We start from the raw sequence: 7351 nt of genomic DNA, 5'->3' as shown, positions 1-7351 counted from the left end.
TAAATTTGGATGAGGTCCGAGAAATATTGAGGTGCCAGTCCATGTAAAAATTTAAAAACAAACAGCAATGTTTTAAAATCAATTCTAAAATGAACAGGGAGCCAGTGCAAACTCTGAAGAATTGGGGTTATATGCTGGCGTTTCCTGGCCCCTGTTAAAAGTCGTGCTGCCGCGTTCTGGACTAACTGCAACCGGGAGAGAGCTTTTTGGCTAATGCCAGCATAAAGTGCATTGCAGTAGTCCAGGCGACTTGAAATAAAAGCATGCACGACTTGTTCAAAAAGGTTAAAAGATAAAAACGGTTTAACCTTTACTAAAAGACGAAGGTGATAAAAACACGATTTTAAAACGCCATTGACTTGTTTGTCTAGTTTAAAATCGCTGTCTATAGTGACGCCAAGGCTGGTGACTTTGAGACGCACATAATTTTGCAATGGTCCCAAGTCAGTGAGGGCCGGACCAAAAACTAAAATTTCCGTTTTTCCCTCATTCATTATTAAAAAATTCTGGGCTAACCAAGCCTTGACGTCACATAGACAGTTAAGAAGGGGTGTAAGGGGGCCGTGGCTTTTTGAAATCGGCATATAAATTTTGCAGTCATCTGCATAAAAGTGATAAAACACTCCATGTTTCTTAAAAATATCTCCAAGAGGGAGGAGATAAAGAGCGAACAGGATGGGGCCTAAAATAGATCCCTGGGGGACACCACAGTAAAGCGGGGCAGAAGAGGAGGTGGCGTCTCCCAGCCTGACAGAGAAGGACCTCTCAGACAGGTAAGATCTGAACCACTCTAACGCAGTCCCCCTGACACCCACACAGTCTCTCAGGCGGTCTAAAAGAATTGTGTGGTCGACTGTGTCAAAGGCAGCTGTAAGATCTAAAAGCATTAAAATGGCAGAGCTGCCAGAATCAGACATTAAAAGCAAGTCATTAAAAACCTTTAAAAGTGCAGATTCAGTACTGTGCAAAGCTTTGTATCCAGACTGAAATGGATCTAAAGTGCTATTTTCATCTAAAAAAGGCTGCAGTTGTGCCAGAACACATTTCTCCAAAATCTTTGACACAAAATGTAATTTGGAAATGGGCCGATAATTTGACAAACTTGTCGGATCAAGACGTGGTTTTTTAATCAAAGGCTCAACAACAGCTTTTTTACAAAAGGAGGGGACACAGCCAGAAATCAAGCTGCTGTTGATAATGTTCCTAACAGACGAATCAATAGTGTCCCAGATTTCTTTAAAAAGGCAAGGGGGGACTGGGTCTGTGGAACATGATGAGGGTTTTAGCTTGCCGACTATTCCTGTAAGTTCAGGCATTAAACCTAACTCCTAAACCACAAATGAAAAAAGGCAAATAATGCCTGAAATAATGCATCCTTGTCAGTTTTACTCAAAATATATCCTTTTTTTAGGTTTGCAAACACAAAAAGTAGTTTTTTGCTCAATATGACTGTAATGTTCTCAGAAACCTGAGATAATGCGAAAAAAGCAATAACATTATATTCCAAAATAACTTCTGAACCAAACATGCAATATGTTTAAAAATGCCTGTAATTTTTAATATTTGTGAGTTTTACTAGAATGAATTGTTTTTGTAAAGTCTGCAAGTAGAAAAGGATTAGGATTGCAAACACAAAAAGTATTTTTTTGCTCAATATGACAGTAATGTTCTCAGATTCCTGAGATCATGCGAAAAAAGCAATAAAAATTTGTTGCAACATAAATTCTGAACCAAAAATGCCTGTAATTTTTATTCTTTGTGAGTTTTACTAGAATCAATTGTTTGTAAAGTTTGCAAATAGAAAAAATAGGTTTTACTCACTATGACAGTACACTGTCACACTCAATATTACAGGTTTTTAAACATAACTCCTAAACTACACATGCAAAATGGCTAATAATGCCTGGAGAATGTAGCTCTGTGAGTTTTACAGGAAAAACAAAATTTGGTAAAATTTGCAAATACCCAGGTTTGATTTTTACTCAATATCACTGTATAACGTTCATACTAGATATAAAAGTTAATATACACATAACTTCAAAACCATGCATGTATTCGTCTAAAAAAGCCTGTTCTATTAAATCTATGTGGGTTTTAGTCAAATCTATTTTTTTTGTAAAGTTTGCAAATAGAAAAATAGTTTTTTCTGTCACCCTCAATTTACAGTTTTTAAAACCTAACTCCTAAACCACACAAAAAAAAGGCAGATAATGCCTTAAATAATGCATCCTTGTGAGTTTTACTCGAAATATATCCTTTTTTTAGGATTGCAAACACAAAAAGTAGTTTTTTGCTCAATATGACTGTAATGTTCTCAGAAACCTGAGATAATGCCAAAAAAGCAAAAAAAAAATGTATTCCGATATTATTACGGAACCAAACATGCAATATGTCTAAAAATGCCTGTATTTTTTTATTCTTTGTGAGTTTTACTAGAATCAATTGTGTTTGTAAGGTTTACAAATAGAAAAAATAGGTTTTACTCACTATGACAGTACACTGTCACACTCAATATTACAGGTTTTTAAACATAACTCCCAAACTACACATGCAAAATGGCTAATAATGCCTGGGGAAATGTATCTTTGTAGGTTTTACTTGAAAAACAATATTTTGTAAAGACCCAAGTTTGACTTTTACTCAATATAACTGTATAACTTCTGTACTAAATATGAAAGTTGATATACACATAACTTCAAAACCATGCATGCATTTGTCTAAAAATGCCTGTTCTATTAAATCCATGTGGGTTTTAGTCAAATCAATTGTTTTTTTAAAGTTTGCAAATAGAAAAAATAGGTTTTACTGTTAACCTCAATATTACAGTTTTTTTTTATTTAACTTCTAAACCACACATGAAAAAAGACAAATAATGCCTGAAATAATGCATCATTGTGAGTTTTACTCAAAATATATCCTTTTTTTAGGATTGCAAACACAAAAAGTAGTTTTTCGCTCAACATGACAGTAATGTTCTCAAAATCCTGAGATAATGCGAAAAAAGCAATACAAATGTATTGCAATATAACTTCTGAACCAAACATGCAATATGTCTAAAAATGCCTGTAATTTTTATTTTTTTATGAGTTTTACTAGAATCAATTGTGTTTGTAAGGTTTGCAAATAGAAAAAATTGGTTTTACTCATTATGACAGTACACTGTCACTCTGAATATTACAGGTTTTTAAAACATCACTCCCAAACTACACATGCAAAATGGCTATAATGCCTGGAGAATTGTGTCTTTGTGAGTTTTACTGGAAAAACAATATTTTGTAAGGTTTGCAAAGACCCAAGTTTGACTTTTACTCAATATGACTGTATAACTTTCATACTAAATATGAAAGTTAATATAAACATATTACGGAACCAAACATGCAATATGTCTAAAAATGCCTGTATTTTTTTATTCTTTGTGAGTTTTACTAGAATCAATTGTGTTTGTAAAGTTTGCACATAGAAAAAATAGGTTTTACTCACAATGACAGTACACTGTCACACTCATTGTTACAGGTTTTTAAACATAACTGCCAAACTACACATGCAAAATGGCTAATAATGCCTGGAAAAATGTATCTTTGTGAGTGTTACTGGAAAAACAATATTTTGTAAGGTTTGCAAAGACCCAAGTTTGATTTTTACTCAATGAGACTGTACAACTTTCATACTAAATATGAAAGTTAATATAAACATAACTTCAAAACCATGCATGCATTTGTCTAAACATGCCTGTTTTATTAAATCTATGTGGGTTTTAGTAGAATCAATAGTTTTTGTACAGTTTGCAAATAGAAAAAATAGGTTTTACTCACTATGACAGTAGGCTGAAAGGATAATTCAATGGACTACAAATCCCTAGGGGTTCTCTCCACGCAGGTTCAAATCCTGTTGGTAACGCATCTGTGTTTGAAGTACTACGCAAGTCGTACATGTGATCACTGCAAAAGGATGTGCTGGTCCGACTTTCAGTCGTTTCTGTGGTCACAGGGTTGAGAAGAAACCAATGAAACAGTAAAAATAGTAGTATGTTTAAAGAGTCTCACACATGTCTGTCTAAATAATGATAAACAAGTGAAGACAATGTTCAATTCATGGCAGGTTAAAGTGTTTGATAGCCCTTTGCGCAGACAGCCTGAAACATTATACTATGAAAAGTGAATGCAGACTGCGCGATAGCCTTTCACAGAAATGTCTCGACCTTGCTCTGGTCACAATGCTTTTAAAGTAACCATTTACAAAGTAAAAAATATTATTACTTTGAAGAACCATCTACATGCCTGTTTCAATTGATCAATTTCACACAACGCCATGACAGCTACAATCAGACAATCCGATGCCCCATACTCTCTGAGCACTCCCCACAAGACTTCCTGGGGGACACGGTCGAATGCCTTCTCCAAGTCCACAAAGCACATGTAGACTGGTTGGGCAAAAATCCCATGCAAACTCAAGGAGCCTGCCGAGAGTATAGAACTGGTCTACCATTCTATGACCAGGACGAAAACCACACTGTTAATATCCATCAAAGCACATGTAGACTGGTTGGGCAAAACTCCCATGCACACTCAGGGAGCCTGCCGAGGATATAGAACTGGTATACCGTACTATGACCAGGACGAAAACTACACTGCTCTTCCTGGACCTGAGATTTGATTATCCGGCATAGCCTCTTCTCCAGTCCACATGAATAGACCTTACCGGGAAGGCTGAGGAGTGTGATCCCACAGTAGTTGGGACACACCCTCCGGTTCCCCTTCTTAAAGAGAGGAACCACCACCCCGGTCTGCTAATCCAGAGGTACCGCCCCCGATGTCCACGCGATGTTGCAGAGTCTGGTCAACTCCGGGCAGATCTCTTCCACCCCTGGGGCCTTGCTGCCGGGAAGCTTTTTAACTACCTTGGCAACCTCAGCCCCAGAAAAAGGAGAGCCCACCACAGATTCCCAGGCACTGCTCCCTCATAGGAAGACACGTTGGTGGGATTGAGCAAGTCTTTGAAGTATTCCCTCCACTGATCCACAACAGCCGCGGTAGAGGTGAAAAGCACACCATTCTCATCATACACGGCGTTGACAGTGCACTGCTTCAACCCCCTTAGGCGGCGGATGGTGGTCCAGAATTTGCCTCCACGACCGCTGAAGCCGCACTTCGCTTGGCCTGTCGGTACCTGTCCGTCGCCTCTGGAGTCCCATGAGCCAAAAGGACCCGATAGGGCTCTTTTTCAGCTTGACGGCATCCCTCACTGCTGGTGTCCACCAGCGGGTTCTAGGATTACAGCTGCGGCCACAGCTCCAATCAGCCGCCTCGTCTATAGATGCACGGAACATGGTCCACTCAAACTCAATGTCCAGCACCTCCCTCGTGAAATGTTCAAAGTTTTTCCAGGGGTGTTAATTGAAACTCTCTGACAGGAGACTCTGCTAGGCGTTCCCAGCAGACACTCACAATGCGTTTGGGCCTGCCAGGTCCGTCCGGCATCCTCCCCTCCATGTGAGTTTTACCAGAAACAGTTGTTTTTCCATGCTTTGCAAATACAAAAATTAGGTTTAACACAATATGACTGTATACTGTAACATTCAATATGAAAGTTATTTAAACATAACTCGTAAACCACACATGAAACATGGCTAATAATGCCTGAAATAATGCATCTTTCGGACTTTTACTCTAAACATATGCTTTTTGAATCTTGCAAATGCAAAACTTAGTTTTTTTTTACTCAATATGACAATAATGTTCTTAGAATCCTGAGAAAATGCGAAAAAAGCAATACAAATTTATTCAAACTTAACTTCTAAACTACACATGCAAAATGGATAATAATGCCTAGAGATATTTATCTTTGTCAGTTGTACTAGAAAAAAAATTTTTTTTAAGGTTCGCAAAGACACAAGGTAGTTTTTTTTAATTTAATATAACAGTATAATAGTCATACTCTCTGAGCTGCCACCTTATCGTAGTAGAGGGGTTTGCGTGTCCCAATGATCCTAGGAGCTATGTTGTCCGGGGGCTTCATGCCCCCTGGTAGGGTCTCCCAAGACAAACAGGTCCTAGGTGAGGGATCAGACAAAGAGCAGCTCGAAGACCAATATGAATCAATCAATCAATCAATGTTTACTTATATAGCCCTAAATCACTAGTGTCTCAAAGGGCTGCACAAACCACTACGAAATCCTCGGTAGGCCCACATAAGGGCAAGGAAAACTCACACCCAGTGGGCAAGGAGAACTCCCACCCAGTGGGACGTCGGTGACAATGATGACTATGAGAACCTTGGAGAGGAGGAAAGCAATGGATGTCGAGCGGGTCTAACATGATACTGTGAAAGTTCAATCCATAATGGATCCAACACAGTTGCAAGAGTCCAGTCCAAAGCGGATCCAACACAGCAGCGAGAGTCCCGTTCACAGCGGAGCCAGCAGGAAAACATCCCAAGCGGAGGCGGATCAGCAGCGCAGAGATGTCCCCAGCCGATAACCAGGCGAGCAGTACATGGCCACCGGATCGGACCAGACCCCATCCACAAGGGAGAGTGGGACATAGAAGAAAAAGAAAAGAAACGGCAGATCAACTGGTCTAAAAAGGGAGTCTATATGAAGAAGACAAAGCATGGACCCAGATTTCCCTCGCCCGGACTCGGGTCACCAGGGTCCCCCTCTGGAGCCAGGCCCGGAGGTGGGGCCCGATGGCGAGCGTCTGGTGGCCGAGCCTGTTCCCATGGGGCTTGGCCAAAGAGGCAACATGGGTCATCACCCATAGCAGGGGCCAGAGAGGTCGGGTGCGATGTGAACTAGGGGGCCGCCCAAGGCAGGGCACTTGGCGGTCCGATCCTTGGCTACAGAAGCTAGCTCTTGGGACGTTGAACGCCACCTCAATGGGGGGGGGGGGGAAGTGGAGAAGTTCCAGCTGGATATAGTCGGTTTCACTTAGACGCACAGCAAGGGCTCTGGAACCACTTCTCTCGAGAAGGGCTGGACTCTCTTCCACTCTGGCGTTGCCAGCAGTGAGAGGCGACGGGCTGGGGTGGCAATTCTTGTTTCCCCCCGGCTCAAACCCTGCACGTTGGAGTTCAACCCAGTGGACGAAAGGGTAGCCTCCCTCCGCCTTCGGGTGGGGGGACGGGTCCTGACTGTTGTTTGTGCTTACGCACCAAACAGCAGTTCGGTATTTTGGAAAGGTTCACAAATACAAAAATAAGGTTTTAATGGCATCATATTGGTCACACTCAATATGACAGTTTTTGAAACATAACTCCAAAAATACACATGCAAAATGTCTAATAATGCCTGAAGAAAAGTATCTTTGTGAGTTTTACTGGAAAAAAAAAAAATTTGGTAAGGTTTGCAAAAATC

The sequence above is a fragment of the Nerophis ophidion genome, linkage group LG24 (assembly GCF_033978795.1).
Source record: "Nerophis ophidion isolate RoL-2023_Sa linkage group LG24, RoL_Noph_v1.0, whole genome shotgun sequence".
NCBI lineage: Eukaryota > Metazoa > Chordata > Actinopteri > Syngnathiformes > Syngnathidae > Nerophis > Nerophis ophidion.
This window is presented reverse-complemented; position numbering follows the sequence as displayed.